The sequence below is a fragment of the Somniosus microcephalus genome, unplaced genomic scaffold (genome assembly GCF_052327205.1).
Source record: "Somniosus microcephalus isolate GS21.2 unplaced genomic scaffold, FLI_Smic_1.0 unresolved_chr4, whole genome shotgun sequence".
Lineage (NCBI taxonomy): Eukaryota > Metazoa > Chordata > Chondrichthyes > Squaliformes > Somniosidae > Somniosus > Somniosus microcephalus.
This window is the reverse complement of record NW_028225182.1, coordinates 9,952,253-9,974,241: the sequence shown is the minus strand read 5'-3', so window position 1 is coordinate 9,974,241 and position 21,989 is coordinate 9,952,253. Positions and strand designations below refer to the sequence as shown.

At 46.3% G+C, this 21,989-nt stretch overlaps 2 non-coding genes across 2 annotated transcripts; one reads left to right on the top strand and one right to left on the bottom strand.

Annotated features, from left to right (window-relative positions):
- The first annotated feature begins 1,884 nt into the window (after window positions 1-1,884).
- On the top strand, window positions 1,885-1,956 carry trnaw-cca (transfer RNA tryptophan (anticodon CCA)). The gene has a single exon. It is a non-coding gene; the product is annotated as a tRNA-Trp (tRNA).
- A 5,550-nt stretch (window positions 1,957-7,506) lies between these two features.
- Window positions 7,507-7,578, bottom strand: trnaq-uug (transfer RNA glutamine (anticodon UUG)). The gene has a single exon. It is a non-coding gene; the product is annotated as a tRNA-Gln (tRNA).
- Window positions 7,579-21,989: the final 14,411 nt, after the last annotated feature.

Genomic DNA, 21,989 nt, shown 5'->3' with positions numbered 1-21,989 from the left:
GAATGCAGCGAAGATTCACCAGACTGATACCTGGGATGGCAGGAATGATGTATGAGGAGAGATTGGATCGATTAGGCATACATTTGCTGGTGTTTAGAAGAATGGGAGGGGATCTCATTGAAACTTATAAAATTCTAACAGGACTAGACAGACTAGATGCAGGTAGGATGTTCCCGATGGCGGGGGGGTCCAGAACCAGGGGTCACAGTCTAAGGATAAGGACTAAGCCATTTAGGACTGAGCTGCGGAGGAATTTCTTCACCCAGAGAACGTTGAACCTGTGGAATTTTCTGCCACACAGGGAAGTTGAGGCCAATTCATTAAGTATATTCAAGAAGGAGTTGGATATATTTCTTCAGGCTAAAGGGATCAAGTGATATGGGGATAAAGCAGGGACAGGGTACTGAATTTGAATGATCAGCCATGATCTCATTAAATGGCGGAGCAGGATCGAGAGGCCGAATGGCCTGCACCTGCTCCTATCTTCTATGTATCCATGTTCAACATGGAGGAGTACTGATTCATCAGCTGAGGGAGAGCAGTATGTGGTAATCAGCTGGAGGTTTCCTTGACCATGCTAGACCCCTCCTGATTTTGAACACATCTATCAAATCTCATCGCTATCTTCTCTACTCTGAGGAGAACAACGAAAACGTCTCAATCTATACACCTAACTGAAGTCCCTCATCCCCTGAAACAAGCTTGTAAATCTTTTCTGCCTTCACATTCTTCCTGAAATGTTGTGCCCAGAATCCTCCAGCTGAGGCCTAACCAATGATATATAAAGGCTCAGTATTACTTCCTTGATTTTGTACTCTATGCCTCTATTAATAAAGCCAAGGATCCCGTGTGCTTTTTAACAGCCTTCTTAACTTGTCCCGCCACATTCAGAGATAGATATTTACACCCCCAGGTCTCTCTGTTCCTGCACCCGATTTAAAATTGTATCATTTAGTTTATATTGCCTCAGTTCAATCATCCCACCAAAATGGATCACTTCACACATCTGCTATGTCTCTGCCCATTTCATTATTTACGACAGTTCTGAGTTTCCTGTCATCTGCAGACTTTGATATTATGCCCAGTATATCCAAGTCCAGGTAATTAATGTATATGAGAAAGAGCATTGGTCCTAATACCGACCCCTGGGGAACAGCACTGTGTATTTCCCTCCAGTCTGAAAAATAACCGTTCACCACTATTTACAACTGACACACGTGCACAGCATTGTACTCATTCTATAAACACCCATTTTATATATAAACACCACACACATATACATAACAACAACAACAACTTGCATTTATGTAGCACCTTTAAAGTAGTGAAACGCCCCAAGGCGCTTCACAGGAGCGATTATCAGACAGAATTTGACACCGAGCCACATAAGGAGATATTAGGACAGGTGACCAAAAGCTTGGTCAAAGTGGTAGATTTTAAGGAGCGTATTAAAGGAGGAAAGAGAGGCGGAGATGTTTAGGGAGGGAATTCCAGAGCTTAGGGCCTCGGCTCACACACACAGTTTATATTTTTACACGGCCTTGTTTGCAGTTATGAATATTGCTTCCAGCCGCAAGTTTAATTGTTTTTCAGAAGCTGCTCGACCAGTTGTGTATTTGGAGCAGTTTCCCAGTTTATTTCCCTGTGATGTGATGATTGTGGGGGCTCGGTGTGTGTAATTGGATTTGCTGCAGTCAGCCGGCAGCAGGTGGTGAAAGCGGGCGAGACGGTGAGTGACAGGTGAGCGCTGCTTCTGATGCTGTCTGACACCCGGGGGACTCGAGTGGGCGGGGATTATAAAGCCCGTTCATTACTCCAAGGCAGGAGAAATGAAACAGTGTTTGATAAACGTGTATATATACAAACATCGCTGGTTGCAGTGTGGAGCTCGTGGCGCAACGGTACCGTGTCTGACTCCAGATCAGAAGGCTGCGTGTTCAAATCACGTCGAGGTCATCGTTTTTTTGGATAATCCCGTAATTAATATTTTCTTTGCTGTTTCACGATAACCAGACCCTTGCTCTAAAGTCTGTCTCACTGTTTCCCCAGTGTCAGGGAGTGAAGCGCCTGATGCCCTCATGTATTTAATTTTACTATTCACAAATACAGTTATTCGTTCAAAGTCAACCTGCAGGTGGCCACACATAGAATGAACAGAGCCAGAGAGACAGACAGAATCGGGAAACACCGGGAAATCGGCAAGAGATATTGACAAGCAGATGTTTTCGCGACCAGAACCTGTCATCATTGATGAAGAACTGGATCCGGTCCCAAAAACTATCAGCACAGAGCTGGATATATTGGGTTTATAAAGATTGCTGATATTGACAGCCCACCTGTCCTCTCTTGGCACTTGGTTCTTCCCATAGCCCTGAATAAAGAAGGTAATGACCTGGGGAGTGGATTACCTGAAGAAACTGAAGATGAGAACTCTACTTCTCAGATTGCTGGAAAGATGCCGTAGTTTTGTGTCTAAAAGCGCTTTGCGATCAGAACATTGCCTGAAGCCCTGTGGTTAATGAAAGGGCTTTTGATGCTTGATTTTCTTACACACCTTGGAATTCAGGAGAACCTGGTTCATGGTTTGCAGGACAAGTTAAACCCCTGGAGCGGAGCCACCAGGCACCTGGCTGCAAGCAGCGACAAAGACGTTCAAAGTGATCAGACCCGGCGAGCTCAGTTGCCAGAGTGTGAGACTCTTAATTTCAATGTTCGTTAGTTCGAACCCCACGTTGGGCGAAAGCATTTTGAAAAACTTTATGTTGCTTTCACGGGAAAGCATCATTAATTAACCAATAATCTTCTTTTGCACAATGAAAGAAATGCTAACAGTGGTAGAGTCGATAGTTCAATAATTTATACCGTTGCCCTTATCTCATTATACACACTGAACTTTAGGAGTCTGGTTTAAAAATGGTCACTGCTGATGACACCAGGAATCTGGGGAGCTTTGGTCAAATTTTACAGGACCGGTTATTTCTACCGTGCACAGAAAATAGAATCAGTAGTGAACATAAAATCCCATTGTGCTGAATTTCAGATTCAACGCAATCAGCTGAGAAATAAAGTGAAATTAATTTACAGTGAAAAGATTTGGAAGTAAGTGTTACTCGTATTTGTGCCTTTAATTCAAGTTTGTGGCGTCTGACTCCCTTTCACGTCTCTGACTAAGAAAGGAGGGGCTTGACGTTGACCAGACTGCACGGGCCCTGATATATGTGAGCTCATCCTTTATATTGAGTTGTTTCCCACTTTTTTTATTGGTGTCAGCTTCAGCTCAGCGGTTACTTCGCTACTATCTGTTTAAATTTAAGCATTGTCTTACCGCGGGCGCTGCCTAGCGTTTGTATTGTCAGTTTCAATCCTCTTTCACATTGTAACCGTGATTTTAATTTAGCAGTGTGAAATTTTTCTAGGACAACTTTAAACGATTCATAACCGATTCCTTTCAACACTTTGACCCGGGTTCGATTCCCGGTTAGGGAATTAATTTTGATATCACCGTTTTTAATTAATTAATGCGAAGTAATTTTATTAAATTAATAACATGCATCTAATGTGATAAAATAAGAATTGATTTAATAACCATTATTGAACCAATAACTTCCTTTTGCAGAATGAAATACATTAAAATATGCTTACTGAGGGACAGTCGAAATACAGTGAATTATTTTGCTCTTGCATGTGCTGAACTTTTAACCCATATCTCATTTTACACATCGTATTTTAGGAGAATGCTTTCAAATGTTCATTGCTTGTGAGAGCAGGGATCTGGGGCAACTTCTGTTAAATTAAACAGGACCGGCTATTTCACAGAAAAAAAAATTCTCTGCCAATGTTTTCAGATCATAGACTGACCGATCTTTCTTAGTGGATGACTTGACATTTGCCCACATTGACCTCCATTAATCACATTTCAGGGGAGATTTAAGAGAGTTGTTCAAAATTATGGGGGAAACAGTTTCCACTGGCATGAGTGTCAGCAGGGCTATGGGGGAAGAGCAGCGGAGTGGGACTATTTGGATAGCTCTTTCAAAGGTACAACATCAATTGTTCATTTTAATCTGCGACTGAGAGATTTTTGTTAACCAAAGGTATTTAGGGATAATTCAAGTCAGTGAGACCCTTCATAATTGTTTCAATCATCATTAATCAACCCACAACATTGTGTTGCTCACTGCAGGAATTAATAACAAGTTTACTGGGTGACAGACAAACTGCGATAACTTATTATAGAATCATAGAATCAGACAGCACAGAAGGAGGCCATTCGGCCCATAGTGCCTGTGCCTCTTTGAAAGAGCGATCCAATTATTCCCACTGCCCTGCTCTTTTCCCAAAGCCCTGCAAGTGTTTCTTTTTCAATTTCCTTCCCCTTTGAAAGTTAATATTGAATCTGCTTCCACCACCATGTCAGGCAGAAAAATATTGACGTTAATATTATCCGAGGCCCATTTCACACAGTAATTTCCATGCTTTGCATGTCATGAATTTGTTCCCTTCTCATTTTACACACTTTATTTCAGCAGTTTGCTCTGCAAACCATGAACCAGGTTCTCCTGAATTCCAAGGTGTGTAAGGAAATCTAGCTCACCTGGCAGTCACTGTCACTGGCCCGCTTTCACCACCTGCTGCCGGCGGACTGCAGCAAATCCAGTTACACACACCGAGCCCCCACAATCATCACATCACAGGGAAATAAACTGGGAAACTGCTCAAAATACACAACTGGTCGAGCAGCTTCTGAACAACAATTAAACTTGCGGCGTATGGACAATATTCAGAACTGTGAACCAGGCCGTGTAAAAATAAAAACAGTGTCATAGAATCATAGATTCAACATTAACTTTCAAATGGGAAATGTAGTTGAAAAAGAAACACTTGCAGGGCTATGGGGAAAGAGCAGGGCAGTGGGACTAATTGAATAGTTCTTTCAAAGAGCCGGCACAGGCACGATGGGGCTTAATGGGTTCCTTCTGTGCTGTCTGATTCTACAAAAATGTTACTAAAGTTTGACTCTCACATGGAAAACATGTTAGCATTCCCTTCAGTGTGCAACAAAAAGCAGTGGGTCGATTAAGAGAATTATTAAGTGTCTAACAGACTTGAATTATTTTATTAAACAATTTTGTAAGAACCAATGGGTCGCGGCGATGAGAGCGCCGAATCCTAACCACTAGACCACCAGGGAACACTTGTACAAACTGCAATATCTCGCAGATCCTTGCTCGCTTACTACCAGCAGATCAAAACCGTATTTTAGTTTTGGTCACCTTACCTGTTGAAGGATATACTTGCCTTAGATGGGGTGTGAGAAGGTTCAGCAGACTGATTCCTGCAATGAGAGGGCTGTCCTATGAGGAGCGATTGAGTAGATTGGGCCTATACTCTCTCGAGTTGAGAAGAACGAGAGGTGATCTCAGTCAATCATACAATCATACAGCTACTTATGCAACTGCCTTTTGAAAACCACGATTGAATCTGCCTCCAGCACCCTTTCAGCCAGTGCATTCCGGATCCTACGATCGATAACTGTAAACCAAGTCTGACAGTGGCACAGTAATTAGTGAGGATAGGAGCAGAAAATTGCAAAGGGACATTGATTGAGTGGGAAAACTGGAGGCATCTGATTCAGAAGATTCGGGGGCGACCTGGAAATTCGAGAGTTTAATGATTTTGAAAGGAACATTTTTGACTTGTGCAGTTTCGGTTCGAGAAATGTTAGTGAAAGGAAATTATTCCAGAATCTGGAATTCAGCATTTCACCTTCTCGCTGAACAGTTCTTTCTGGATGTTTAGCTAAGCAGAGGTTCCCGTAGTGTAGCGGTTTATCATGTTCACCTCACAGGCGAAAAGTCTCCGGCTCGATCCTGGGGGGAAACATTATGTTCTAGAATTGGTGCGTGGTTCAAACTGAAAATAAACCTTTCCTATTTCAATTTAATAAAAATGAACAATGGAAGAAATCATATTGTAATTATAAAGGAATAAAATAAAATATTTCATAGAGGCTGTACATTATCTGATCCTGGACCATTCTTCACAGACTCAAACTCAGCACAGATACCGACAGTGTCCCTCCCTCACTCCCGTTTCCTGCCCTGATGGTGCAGAAAGCCCCTCTCAAAGCTGCACAATCGACCGGTTTCAGAGGATCCGCGGGACAACTTTAAAGGATCCTGCAGCGTCGCCTCAGCTAATAACCATAGATCGTCACCATATTTCACACACCGCATCAACCCCGTCCATTTCAGTCGAAGTCGTCTTAATTTCCACCAAGTAACCTCCCTAGCACTGAAAATTAACTTTTATAAGTGTGGAATCTCATTCCTTCAGATATAAATTGTTGTTGAAGATTTTTGATATTATAAAAATGTTTTTACTTTTGTCTCTTTCTTTTCTCCCTCTTAATCCAACATTTATTTTCCTCTCTTTATTTCTCTTTCTGTGCCTGATTGGACATTGAATTCCCTATTCTAATTGACTCTTCCTGGTTCAGATTCTGCGCTGCTCATTAACGATTCTTCAATCAATTAATTATGGGGTATGGCGGCATAGTGATTATATTACTCGACCTGTAATCCAGAGGAAAAGTGGAATGGTGGGGAAAAAATTGTCCAGTGCTTGCTGGTGGAGTGGTTTGCCTTGAGGGGGCAGCGATGAATCGCCATTGCAGTGCTGGTCCCGCCACAAACTGTTCCTCAGCCGCAGACTTCATGATGATCTGGAGACCTGAGCTCACAATCCCACCATGGCAGATCGTGGAAGGATTAAAATCGGGGATGTGTAAGAGCCCAGAATTGGAGGAGTGCAGAGATCACAGAGGGTGTAGGGCTGGAGAAGGTTACAGAGATAGAGAGGGGCGAGTCCATGGAGGGATTTCAAAACAAGGAAGAGAATTTGAAAATTGAGTTGTCGCCTGGTTGGGAGCCAATGTAGGTGAGTGAGAGCCGGGGTGATGGGTGAACGGGACATGGTGCGAGTTAGGATACGGGCAGCAGAGGATTGGATGAGATGAAGTTTATGGAGGGAGGGTGATGGGAGGCCTTCCAGGAGTACATTAGAATCGTCAAGTCTAGAGGTGACAAAGGCAAGGATGAGGGTTTCAGCAGCAGATCAGCGGCGGAGTCGGGCGACGTTACAGAGGTGGAAGTAGACCGTCTTGGGCGGAAGCTCATCTCAGTGTCAAATGCGGCACCAAGGTTGCAAGCTGTCTCGTTCAGTCTCAGTGGCCAGGGATTGGGATGAAGTCGGAGGCTCGGGAATGGAGTTTGTGTCGGGGACCAGCACTGCAATGGCGATACATCACTGCCCTCTCAAGGCTACTTGTAAACCTCGCCCAGCAGCAATATTGGAAGAACTGGACAAATTTTACCTCCACCATTCCATTTTGGCCCGGCCTTTTCTCATCCAAACCTTCAGCTTCGACATTTTCCCGCTGCTGAGCAGCCAATCACACAGCTGCCATCAAAATTACTTTTACAAAAGCTGGGACAAGAGGGAACCAGGTTCCACCGAGATTTGAACTCGGATTGCTGGATTCAAAGTCCAGAGTGCTCACCATTACACCATGGAACCCTTACACACTACTCCGAGCCTAATTCGCTTTTTTCCAACTCACCTGCCATTCACAGCTGCTGAGTATTTTCAGCAAATTCTGTTTTTATTTCAAACTTCCAGCATCCGCAGCATTTTGTCTTGTGTTAGAAAAGAAAACGGAATCCTGGGCTTTACAGACAGAGGCATAGAGGGCAAAAGGAAGGAAGTTATACCAAACCTTTGGAGTATTGTGTGTAATTCGGGCACTGCGCTTTAGGACGGATGCGGGACTTCAGTTCCGTGGAGCAGTGGAGAAGAAGAGGTTGTTCTCCTCAGAGCAGAGAAGATAAGGGCAGATTTTCTCGACGTGTTCAACATCATGAAGAGTTTTAATAAAGTAAACAAGGAGAACATTTTCCGGCGGCAGAAGTGTTGCTAACCAGAAAACACATATTAAAGTGATTGGATAAAGTATCAGTAATAAGGTTCTCTCGGGCTTTTGTTGGCCGATTTACTGGTAAACCTGGGAATTGAGGGGAAACTGGTTCATGGTTTGTAACACAAGCAGTGCGCGGGGTCAGACCGGCCCGGCTAGCTCAGTCGGTAGAGCCTGAGACTCTTAATCTCAGGGGTGGTTTGTGTTTCAAATTATTGGGCTGGTTTCACAGGAGATCCCCAGCTCTAAATCCCCGGCACCTCTCGGTCAATGACTCTTTCAAAAAATGCGATTCTACAACATTATCAGGAAATCTGAAGTGTTTATAAACACCGGAAGCTGACACACCAGGGAAGACCTCACAGTCTTGGACACAGAGTGAAATACACTGAAGTGTTTATAAAAAGTTACAGAACACAACACGTGTGTAAAATTCCCCGTTGTTTTCTCGGCCCTGATGGCTTGTGAAGGGAGAGACGGGCCGAAGTCCCACTGAGCCACACTGACCCCGAGCCAAGGTGAAATTAAAATCAGTTCAATCTTTAGCAGCGGGCGGCTGGAGAGAGGCAAGATTCCGGAGCTCGGAATCGCCTTTAAAATGAGCCCAAAAATTTAAAACGCAAACTCCCCACCGTGCGGATGAAGTATCCGACACTCCACCGACTGGGCTAGCCGGTCTGGTCTGTCGCAAGGACCCTGCCTGTGCTCCAGTTTCCTTACAATTCCCCGGTTTATCTGTAAATCCACCAGCAAAAGCCGGAGGGAACCTTATTACTGATTCATTGTCCAATTACTTGAATAGAAAGCGAGCGGAGGAGAAGGATTGAGAGTTTTTAGTGTGGGACAGAAGTGATGTTGTTTGACGGAGAAGCGACACAATCTCAATCAGTGCAGAGAGAGGTGAGTCAGCGGGTCACCTTCTCCCTGAACACATCCTTCTGTCTTGTGGCTGACAAAAAGAGCAGAGGTTTCGGGACTGCAGCAATTATCCAGCTCGCCTTACACACGAAATGCCCTCGGTTCTGCTCCAGGGCGGGATGAATGATTTTGGAACTTGCTCCAGTTGAACCTCCAGGGGCGAGTTTCTTCCCCTGTGTAAAAGCGGCGACAATTGTCGGTTCCTCTTAAGCTGAACAACGGCTGCAGCAGATTCCCGGTGTGACAAACACTGAACATTTTTAACCAACTGCTGTTGAAAATTCTTCACAAGCAAAAGACAAAACACTTATGAAAGTTTTGCCTGTCACTCGGTGACCATCTTTGGATTTCCTTCAGTCTGAAACAGAAAGTTGATTCTTCAATTAGAACAATTGTCCATCTTTTTCCACAGTTTAATGAGTTTTGTAAAAATCAAATAATAACGTGTATTAATACAAAAGTTAATCCCGGACCTGCATTTGCAGATCGCAGTTCTCTTCTGTGATGTTCTTGCTGCAACTAATTACGGCAGAGATTCCCGTAGTGTAGTGGTTATCACGTTTTGAAAACCTTCCCCATTAAAATTGAATTAATATAAGAAAATGGAAGAAATTATCTGCTGACATTTCAATAAAGTTAAAAATCTCAACGAACCCGTATATTTTCTCTGCACAATTCTGCACAGACTGACACTCAGCACAGATACCGACAGTGTCCCTGCCTCACTCCCGTTTCCTGCCCTGACGGTGCAGAAAGCCCCTCTCAAAGCTGCACATTCAACTGGTTTCAGTGGATCCGCGGGAAACCTTGAAAGGATCCTGCAGCGTCGCCTCGGATAATAACGATAGATCGTCACCATATTTCACCCACCGCAGCAACCACGTCCATTTCAGTATGAGTCCCCTTTTTAACTCTTTCGCGCCAGGCAAACTGTTTGTACAAAATGACACTTTTTAGATGAGAACACAAAAGACGTGCTCGCGAAAGCACGGCACCAAGAGCGGGTAGGCATCCACTTGAAATCGATTTCCTCCTGTGTTTTTCTCTGGATGTTGTCTCTCTCGGTGCCGGGCGAACAATTCATTGATGCATTTGTCCTGAACTGAAGCCTTTTGCCCATCTCGCGGGGTCAGAGCCGCTCTGTCTGTCTCGTACCTGCTTGTGAACTTTATCGGGAACAGGCCGCCTGTTCAACGTTCATCAGAAAACCCAGAAAGACAAATAAACAGAAATATGTGTCTCTCAGCCCCGGTGGCAAAGGTGCAATGAATGTTAATCCAAATAAATCCCCCGTGAGATTCTGTGTGCATCGGCTTCCTTATAAAGTTTGTATTTGAAATGTGCGGGAAATGCGTAAAATTATGAAAATATTCCCATGTCCCGTACGGGGATCGAGCCCACGACCTTGGCGTTATTAGCACACTTTCATCACCAACTGAGCTAACCGGTCACAATTTACCCGTTGGGCAGGCCCGAACCCAGGCTGGGAGATTGTCTTTCAGGCGCACACTGGGTGACCGAGTTACTGCACAAACATTGAACAGACCACATCGCATAGACATTGTTCCTATATACAACTGGGCAGAGTTTAAATCGAAAGTAACAGTAAAAGAGCTCTTTAATCTAACAAACCTCATTCTAAAAATTATTATCGCACCATCGCTGAACAGTTCCTCCCTCAGTCCCGGTATAAAAACAGTTGGGGGGACCCTGCCTGGATTCGAACCGGCAGCAATCGGTTGGAGCGGGATCTAGCGGGTCCGATACGGTTTTACTCCCATTCCTTTGGGAGACGCCTGTTCAGGAGTGGAAAACTTACTCTGATTCGCTCCTCTTAAAGTGAAGGAGGAAAATATATTTAAAACCTGCCGAAACCCGGGATCGAAACAGGGACCTTTAAAACGCTTTCCCAACTGAGCTATTTCGGCTTCACAGCAAATTAAATATTCTGTCACTCTTTCGGAGGATTTTCTAACCCCGGGAGGAAGTGCCCCTCTCGCTCATTCCTCACTTCGGTCAACGTGACCCGACCAGATCTAGGAGCTCAGGTTCTGTTAATGTAAAGCTGGGGTGTTGATAAAAATACAAAGCTGGCACAGCACGGGGGACCTCACCATGTTGGACACAGCGTGAAATGCACTGAAATGTTCAAATAAAGTTACAGAGCACAACACATGTGTAAAATTCCCTGTTCTTTTCTCCACACTGATGGGTTGTGAAGGGAGAGACGGGCCGAAGTCTCACTGAGCCGCACTGATCACGAGACAAGGTGAAATTATGTCAAATTCAATCTTCAGCAGCGACATGCTGGAGTGAGATCAGAGTCCTGAATCAAGGAGTAATGTTCGGATACTAGTGTTGAATCTCATTGATATGAAACTCTCCTTGAATTCTCTGCTGGGGGATTCAGAGCTGGGGATCGCCTGTGAAATCAGCTGAAAACATTGAAATAACAACCTCAGTCCCTCCGACAATGAAGGTTACATTTCTTTAATTTGCACAAGTAAACAGAGTCTGGACAGTTGCTATCTTGCTCTCTGTGACCTGAGGTTTTATCTCGTAAACTCCGGCTTTAGTATATGCTGTAATCAATTTTTCCGCCAGTTTCTGTGGAGCAATCGATTAGCATGTTCGGTTATTAGCCGAAAAGTTGGTGGTTCGAACCCACCCAGTGAAGGTGCGTTAACCTATTCCAGGTTTTCAAAATGTGTATTTTGGCTGCAAGATCATGGGATATACTGCAGCACTGGGTACAATGTCGGTGAGTATGAGATCATCCATTGGGATCCGAGAAAGCCATTCCGTAACATTTTATTAATGGTGACTGACTAATAGGAACATGAGGAGGCCATTCAGCCCCTCAGCCTTGTTCCTTCATGATGTGCCTCAATGAATCCGAGACTCAACGTTAACGGAGCAAAGCAAGGCTTTTATTAACTCAGAAAGTAATACACAGTGGAGAAGTGTCTCTCATCCAGAGGTCTGCTGTACTGCCTGTGAGACACGCTGGGGCCTGCTTAAGTAGGGGCCAGGTATGGGCGGAGCCCTACACACAATACAATACAGGTAAGGAAATGAAACTGAAACTAAACTCCCCTGCTTGTCACAGTCACAGGCACAATCAAACACAGAGAATACAGAGTGCCCGATGAATGGCATATTTCATCAGATTCACCCCTTCCACAGATTTAGTCTGTTCGGGGGTTTGAGAGTCCTCTGTGACCGACATTGCTGTTGTGGTGCCGCGGGTGTCGGTTGGGTGTCCCCGGTGGCCTCCTGGGTCTCTGCCGGTGGCGCCGCCAGGGTTGTTGAAGGGGTAGTTGGTGGGGGCACCGTTGGTCGATGTTCTTCCGGGGGTGATGAAAGGATAGTGGGTGGGTAAGAGTTGCTGTGATCGTTGTTGCTGTTGTTGTCGTGGTTGTTGTCATTACCGGCTGGGGCGACGTCTTTTATGGACCCGGTGTCCTCCCTTCCATCGGCGTGCCGGACATACGCATATTGGGGGTTGGCGTGGAGTAGGTACACTGACTCCACGAGAGGGTCCGTCTTGTGGCCCTTCACATGCCTTCGTACAAACACCGGACCTGGGGTGGAGAGCCATGACGGCATGGATACGCCTGAGGTGGATTTCCGTGGAAAGACAAACATTCGTTCATGAGGCGTGGCATTAGTGGCAGTACACAATAGCGACTGTATCGAATGGAGCACATCTGGGAGGACTTCCTGCCAGCGGGAGATAGGGAGGCCCTTGGTCCTTAGAGCTAGAGTGACTGCTTTCCACACTGTCCCGTTCTCTCGCTCCTGCTGGCCGTTACCCTGGGGGTTGTAGCTGGTGGTAAGGCTCGTGGCGATCCCCCTGGACAGCATGTACTGGCATAGCTCTTCACTCATGAAGGACGCCCCCCTATCCATATGGATGTAGCTCGGCATACCGAACAGGCAGAACAGGCTGTTGAGGCATTTAATGACCATGGCGCTGGTCAAGTCTGGGCAGGGGAAGGCGAATGGGAACCGGGAGTATTCGTCCACAATGTTCAGGAAGTAAACACTGCGGTCGACTGACGGGAGGGGGCCCTTGAAATCTAAGCTGAGCCGCTCAAAGGGCCGTGTAGCTTTGATTAAGTGGGCTCTGTCTGGGTGGTAGAACCGAGGCTTGCATTCAGCGCAAGTGCGGCAGTTCCTGGTCAGAGACCGAACTTCCTCAATCGAGTAGGGTAAGTTGCGGGACTTTATGAAGTGGAACAGCCGTGTGACCCCTGGGTGGCAGAGGTCGTTGTGGATGGTCTGTAGCCGATCCCCGGTGGCGCTGGCACACATCCCTTGTGAGAAGGCGTCGGGGGATTCGTTAAGGGCCCCTGGCCGGTAAATGATGTCATACTCGAAGGTGGAGAGCTCGATCCGCCACCTGAGAATCTTATCATTTTTAATCATCCCCTTCTGTTTATTATTAAACATAAATGCTACCGACCGCTGGACGGTAAGTAGGGTGAAGCGTTTGCCGGCTAGATAGTGGCGCCAGTGGCACACTGCCTCCACGATGGCTTGGGCCTCCTTTTCCACGGAGGAGTGTCTGATCTCGGGCCCTTGGAGGGTCCTCGAGAAGAAAGCTATGGGCCGCCCCACCTGGTTGAGGGTGGCCGCCAAGGCAAAGTCAGACGCATCACTTTCCACTTGAAAGGGAGTGTTCTCGTCCACTGCCTGTAGCGTGGCCCGCTCAATATCCCGCTTAATGCTTTTGAAGGTGGCATGGGCCTCAGCAGAGAGCGGAAAAGAGGATGCTTTCAAGAGGGGGCGGGCTTTGTTGGAGTAGTTGGGGGCCCATTGGGCATAATAAGTAAATAACCCCAGGCACCTTTTCAGGGCTTTGGGAGTGTTGGGCAGGGGCAGCTCCCGTAGGGGGCGCAGTCGGTCGGGGTCTGGTCCGATTTCCCCATTCTCCACCACGCTGCCTAGTATGCAGAGGTGCGTGGTGTTGAAAATGCACTTGTCCTCGTTGTAAGTGAGGTTGCGTTTTTGTGCGGTTTTCAGGAACCTCTCGAGGTTCGAGTCGTGATCCTGCTGGTTGTGACCACAGATGGTGACGTTTTCGAGGTAGGGGAAGGTTGCCTGCAAGTGGTGGTCATCGACCATGCGGTCCATCTCCTTCTGGAAGACCGAGACCCCATTCGTCACCCCAAAGGGGACACTGAGGAATTGGTAGAGGCGTCCGTTCACCTCGAAGGTGGTGTACGGGCGGTCCTCTGGTCTGATAGGGAGCTGCTGGTACGCTGACTTGAGGTCGATGGTGGAGAACACCCGGTATTGGGCAATTTGGTTCACCATTTCTGATATGCGGGGTAGCGGGTAGGTGTCTAGTTGGGTGTATATGTTGATCGTTTGGCTATAGTCGATCACCATCCGTTTCTTCCCGCTACCCCTCACCACCACCACTTGGGCGCACCACGGGCTGTTGCTATGTTCAATAACGCGCTCCCTCAGCAGCCTGTCCACCTCCGTCACGATAAACCGCCTGTCCTCCCAGCTGTACCTCCTGCTTTTGGTCGCTATTGGCCGGCAGTTGGGAGTAAGGTTCGCGAATAGCGAAAGCGGCTTTACCTTCAGGGTAGCCAGACCGCACACTGTGAGGGGCAGCTGGGACCCACCGTAATTGAGCGTGATGCTTTGGTGGTGGCACTGGAAATCCAGGCCCAAGATCACGCTCGCACATAGACTCTTCATGATTAGTAATTTAAAATTATCGTATACAGTTCCGTTAATGGACAATTGTACCACGCAGTAACCCATAATGGTCGATGTCTGGGTTTTATCAGCCAAAGAGATGGTGCCCCGAGCAGGGACCACCATTAGAGAGAGTTGTTGTGCTAGTTCAGGGTGGATAAAACTCTCCGTGCTTCCACTGTCAATTAAACATTTAACCCCGCACCCGTTTACCTCGATGTCCGCCATTGATTTGGATAGCGGGTGCGGTCTGGTCTGGTCCACTTTGACCGATGCCACTGTCGGGCCCTGATCGAGACAAGATGGCGTCCACGCTGCCTTCTCACAAGATGGCAGAACCCACGAGGTCGGGCCGCTCCCACGGCGCACACGCGGCGGTGGCGGGTTTTCCAGCGGGGTTTCCTCTGCACACCTTCCCGAAGTGCCCCTTCTTACCGCACTTAAAGTAGGTGGTGCCTTTCGCCGGGCACAGGTTCTGGTGTGCTTTGGCTGCCCGCAGAAGTAGCAGTTGGGGCCCCGACACGTCGCGGCTGTCGTAGGGCTTCTGGGGGGAGAGAGGGCCCCGACGGTGTCGGGCTGCCGGGCGGGGAAGATGCCTTCCAAGATGGCGGCACCCTTGGTGCACACGTGGCAGCGTGGGTGGCGCGGGCTGAAGAGTAGGCGCCCGAGTTTCTCTGGGCCACAGTCAGGGATCGCGCTGTGTGCACAGCCTGTTTCAGGTCCAATCCCGTTTTTTCCAGTAGTCTCTGCCGGATGTAAGTGGAGCTGAGGCCTGTGATCAAGGCATCACGAACAAGCTCGTCAGTGTACACTGCGGCTTTTACATCTTGGCACTTGCAGTCTTTGCCAAGCGTTTTCAGGGTGACTAGGAACTCATCCAGCGATTCCCCAGGTCGCTGTGTGCGAGTAGCGAGCAGATGCCTAGCGTACACCTCGTTCGTAGGCTGCTGGTAATGCACCTTTAGGATGTCGCAGGCGGCCGGGTATGTGTCGGCGTCTTGGTTGAGGGGGTAAACCCGGTGGCTTACCCAATTCCGCAGGAATCCGAGTTTCATACTTTCAGCATCCGTAGCGTCTGTGATGGCTGCGGAATTGTCCAGGAAGAATTCCATACACTTAAACCAGTGTCCGAATCGTGCCGATGTGTCTGAAGCATGCGGGTCCAAATCCAAACGTTCGGGTTTCAAGAGTTGATCCATTGTGTTGAAAATTGAGTTAATAAAATTGATGTGCCTCAATGAATCCGAGACTCAACGTTAACGGAGCAAAGCAAGGCTTTTATTAACTCAGAAAGTAATACACAGTGGAGAAGTGTCTCTCATCCAGAGTTCTGCTGTACTGCCTGTGAGACACGCTGAGGCCTGCTTAAGTAGGGGCCAGGAATGGGCGGAGCCCTACACACAATACCATACAGGTAAGGAAATGAAACTGAAACTAAACTCCCCTGCTTGTCACAGTCACAGGCTCTATCAAACACAGAGAATACAGAGTGCCTGATGAATGGCATATTTCATCACACTTCATTCAATTAGATCCTGGATAATCTGTATCTCAGCTGCATTGGCCCGCCTTGGTTCCATATCCAGCTTCACCAGTTTGGAATGGTCTCATTTTTAGGTGCGCCTGGTTCCGCTCCTGTCCTGCTCATCTAGACATCTCACTGAACCAGGTTTGGACCCTTTGCTTGAGGGTAATGGTATAGTGATGGATCTGCCCGACCAGATTGTGGTTGAATACAATTCTGCTGCTGCTGATGGTCCAGAATTGCACAGAGAAACTATACGTGTTTTAAGAGATTTTATTTTATTCATCGTTAACCACAAAATTAATTAACTTATTCATGTTAATTCATTTTTAATGGGGAATATTTTACAAAATGTTTCTGACCCAAAGTGGTGGAACCGGAGACACTCAATGTTTTCAAGGGAAGACTGGATAGGCACTAGAGGGAAATAAACTTGCGGGGCTACGGGGAGAGAGCAGGAAATGAGACTGACTGGGTTGCTCGACAGAGAGCCGGCACGGACTCAATGGTCTGAATGGCCCCCTTCTGTCCTGTTTTGCCTCACTGATCTTGAGCCAATAACTTTCTTTTGCAGAATGAAATACATTAAAATATGGTTACTGAGGGATAGTCGAAATACAGCGAATTATTTTGCTCTTGCATGTGCTGAACTTTTAACCCATATCTCATTTTACACATCGTATTTTAGGAGAATGCTTTCAAATGTTCATTGCTTGTGAGAGCAGGGACCTGGGGCAACTTCTGTTAAATTAAACAGGACCGGCTATTTCACAGAAAAAAAATATTCTCTGCCAATGTTTTCAGATTATAGACCGACCAATCTTTCTTAGTGGATGACTTGACATTTGCCCACATTGACCTCCATTAATCCCATTTCAGGGGAGATTTAAGAGAGTTGTTCAAAATTATGGGGGAAACAGTTTCCACTGGCAGGAGTGTCAGCAGGGCTATGGGGGAAGAGCAGCGGAGTGGGACTATTTGGATAGCTCTTTCAAAGGTACAACATCATTTGTTCATTTTAATCTGTGATTGAGAGAATTTTGTTAACCGAAGGTATTTAGGGATAATTCAAGTCAGTGAGAACCTTCATAATGGATTCAATCATCATTAATCAACCCACAACATTGAGTTGCTCACTGCAGGAATTAATAACAAGTTTACTGGGTGACAGGCAAACTGCGATAATTATTATAGAATCATAGAATCAGACAGCACAGAAGGAGGCCATTCGGCCCATAGTGGCTGTGCCTCTTTGAAAGAGCGATCCAATTATTCCCACTGCCTGCACTTTTCCCAAAGCCCTGCAAGCGTTTCTTTTTCAATTTCCTTCCCCTTTGAAAGTTAATATTGAATCTGCTTCCACCACCATGTCAGGCAGAAACATATTGACATGAATATTTTCCGAGGCCCATTTCACACAGTAATTTCCATGCTTTGCATGTCATGAATTTTTTCCCTTCTCATTTTACATACTTTATTTTAGCAGTTTGCTCTGCAAACAATGAACCAGGTTCTCCTGAATTCCAAGGTGTGTAAGGAAATCTAGCTCACCTGTCAGTCACTGTCTCTGGCCCGCTTTCACCACCGGCTGCTGGCGGACTGCAGCAAATCCAGTTACACACACCGAGCCCCCACAATCATCACATCACAGGGAAATAAACTGGGAAACTGCTCAAAATACACAACTGGTCGAGCAGCTTCTGAACAACAATTAAACTTGCGGCGTATGGACAATATTCAGAACTGTGAACCAGGCTGTGTAAAAATAAAAACAGTGTCATAGAATCATAGATTCAACATTATCTTTCAAATGGGAAATATAGTTGAAAAAGAAACACTTGCAGGGCTATGGGGAAAGAGAAGGGCAGTGGGACAAATTGAATAGTTCTTTCAAAGATCCGGCACAGGCACAATGCGGCTTAATGTGTTCCTTCTGTGATGTCTGATTCTACAAAAATGTTACTAAAGTTTGACTATCACCTGGAAAACATGTTAGCATTCCCTTCAGTGTGCAACAACAAGCAGTGGGTCGATTAAGAGAATTATTAAGTGTCCAACAGACTTGAAAAATTTTATTAAATAGTTTTGTAAGAACCAATGGGTCACGGCGATGAGAGCGCCGAATCCTAACCACTAGACCACCAGGGAACATTTGTACGAATTGCAATATCTCGCAGATCCTTGCTCGCTTACTACCAGCAGATCAAAACCGTATTTTAGTTTTGGTCACCTTACCTGTTGAAGGATATACTTGCCTTAGATGGGGTGTGAGAAGGTTCACTAGACTGATTCCTGCAATGAGAGGGCTGTCTTATGAGGAGCGATTGAGTAGATTGGGCCTATACTCCCTGGGGTTTAGGAGAACGAGAGGTGATCTCAGTGAATCAGACAATCATACAGCTACTTATGCAACTGCCTTTTGAAAACCATGATTGAATCTGCCTCCAGCACCCTTTCAGGCAGTGCATTCCAGATCCTACGATCGATAACCGTAAACCAAGTCTGACAGTGGCACAGTAATTAGTGAGGATAGGAGCAGAAAATTGCAAAGGGACAATGATTGAGTGGCAAAACTGGAGGCATCTGATTCAGAAGATTAGGGGGCGACCTGGAAATTCGAGAGTTTAATGACTTTGAAAGGAACATTTTTGACTTGTGCAGTTTCGGTCAGAGAATTGGCAGTGAAAGGAAATAAATCCAGAATCTGGAATTCAGCATTTAACCTTCTCGCTGAACAGTTCTTTCTGGATGTTTAGCTAAGCAGCAGTTTCCATAGTGTAGCGGTTTATCATGTTCACCTCACAGGCGAAAAGTCTCCGGCTCGATCCTGGGGGGAAACATTATGTTCTAGAAATGGTGCCCGGTTCAAACTGAAAATAAACCTTTCCTATTGCAATTTAATAAATATGAACAATGGAAGAAAACATATTGTAATTAATTATGAATAAAGTAAAATATTTCATAGAGGCTGTACATTATCTGATCCCGGACCATTCTTCACAGACTCAACCTCAGCACAGATACCGACAGTGTCCCTCCCTCCCTCCCGTTTCCTGCCCTGATTGTGCAGATAGCCCCTCTCAAAGCTGCACATTCGACTGGTTTCAGTGGATCCGCGGGAGATCTTTAAAGGATCCTGCAGCGTCCCCTCGGATAATAACCATAATAACCATAGATCGTCACCATATTTCACACACCGCATCAACCCCGCCCATTTCAGTCGAAGTCGTCTTAATTTCCACCAAGCAACCTCCCTAGCACTGAAAATTAACTTTTATAAGTGTGGAATCTCATTCCTTCAGATATAAATTGTCCTGCTTTTTGTAGACAGGACATACTTGGGCAATTTTCCACACAGGGAAAGAAACTCGTCCCTGGGGGTTCACATGGAGCAAGATCCAATATCATTCATCCCGTCCTGGAGCGGAACCGGGGGCATTTCGGACGTAAGGCGAGCGTGACAATTGCTACAGTCCCAAAACCTCTGCTCAGTTTGTCAGCCGCAAGTCAGAAGGCTGTGTTAAGGGAGAAGGTGACCCGCTGACTCACCTCTCTGCACTGATTGAGATTGTGTCGCTTCTCCGTCAAACAACATCACTTCTGTTGCACACTAAAAACTCTCAATCCTTCTCCTCCGCTCGCTTTCTATTCAAGTAATTGGACAATGAATAAATATTAAGTTTCCCTCGGGCTTTTGCTGGTGGATTTACTGATAAACCGGGGAATTGAGAGGAAACTTGAGCACAGGCAGGGTCCTTGCGACAGACCAGTCAGGCTAGCCCAGTCGTTGCAGTTTAGGATACTTCATCCCGATGGTGGGGTGTTTGCGTTTTAAATTTTTGGGCTGATTTTAAAGGCGATTCCCAGCTCGGTCAATGAGTGTTTCATATAAATGCGATGCAACAAAATAAGAAAATCTCTCCTTGATTCCGGAATCTTCTCTCTCTCCAGCTGCCCGCTGCTAAAGATTGAACTGACTTTAATTTCACCTTGGCTCGGGGTCAGTGCGGCTCAGTGGGACTTCGGCCCGTCTCTCCCTTCACAACCCAAGTATGTCCTGTCTACAAAAAGCAGGACAAATCCGACCCGGCCAATTACCGTCCCATCAGTCTACTCTCAATCGTCAGCAAAGTGATGGAAGGTGCCGTCGACAGTGCTATCAAGCAGCACTTACTCAGCAATAACCTACTAATCGACGCCCAGTTTGGGTTCCGCCAGGGCCACTCAGCTCCTGACCTCATTACAGCCTTGGTCCAAACATGGACAAAAGAGCTGAACTCAAGTGGTGAGGTGAGAGTGACTGCCCTTGACATCAAGGCAGCATTTGATCGAGTGTGGCATCAAGGAGCCCTAGCAAAACTGAAGTCAATGGGAATCAAGGGGAAAACGCTCCATTGGTTGGAATCATACCTAGCACAAAGGAAGTTGGCCGTGGTTGTTGGAGGTCATTCATCTTAATCACATGACATCACTGCAGGAGTTCCTCATTGCAGTGTCCTAGGCCCATCCACAGAAACATAGAAACATATAAGATAGGAGCAGGAGTGGGCCATTCGGCCCATCGAGCCTGCTCCGCCATTCAATGAGATCATGGCTGATCATTCAAATTCAGTACCCTGTCCCTGCCTTCTCCCCATGTCCCTTGATCCCTTTAGCCTTAAAAAATATATCCAACTATTTTTTGAATATATTTAATGAACTGGCCTCCACCGCCCTCTCTGGCAGAGAATTCCACAGATTCACCACTCTCTGGGTGAAGAAATTCCTCCTCATTTCAGTCCTAAATGGCTTACCCCTTATGCTTAGACTTTGACCCCTGGTTCTGGACTCCCCGGCCATCATAAATATCCTTCCTGCATCTAGTCTGTCCAGGCCTGACAGAATTTTATAGGTTTCGATGAGAGCCCCTCTCAATCTTCTAAACTGCAGTGAGTATAATCCCAATCGACACAATCTCTCCTCATACGTCATTCCTGCCATCCCAGGTATCAGCCTGGTGAATCTTCGCTGCGCTCCTTCCATGGCAAGAACGTCCTTCCTCAGGTAAGGCGACCAAAACTGCACACAATACTCAAGGTGTGGTCTCACCAAGGCCCTGTACAACTGTAGCAAGACATGCTTGTTCCTGTACTCGAACCCTCTTGCTACAAAGGCCAACATACCATTTGCCTTCTTAACCGCCTGCTGCACCTGCATGCTTACCTTCAGCGACTGGTGCACAAGAACACTCAGGTCTCTTTGCACTTCCCCTTCTCCCAATCTATTGCCATTCAAATAATAATCTGCCTTCCTGTTTTTGCCTCCAAAGTGGATAACCTCACATTTATCCACATTATAGTGCATTTGCCATGTTTCTGCCCAATCACCCAATCTGCCCAAATCGTACTGGAGTTTCACGACATCCTCCTCACAGCTTACCCTCCCACCCAGCTTTGTGTCATCTGCAAATTTGGAGATATTACATCCAATTCCCTCGTCCAGATCATTAATATATATTGTGAACAGCTGGGGTCCTCGGACCGATCCTTGCGGTGCCCCACTAGTCACTGCCTGCCACTCGGAAAACGACCCATTTATTCAAACTCTTTGCTTTCTGTCCGCCAACCAGTTCTCTATCCAAGTCAATACCTTGACCCCAATCCGATGTGCCTTAATTTTGTACGCTAATCTCTTATGTGGGACCTTATCGAAAGCCTTCTGAAAGTCCAAATACACCACATCCACTGGTTCTCCCTCATCTATTTTACCAGTTACATCCTCAAAAATTTTCAGTAGATTAGTCAAGCATGGTTTACCTTTTGGAAATCCATGTTGACTTTGTCCGATCCTGTCACTGCTTACCAAGTGCTCTGC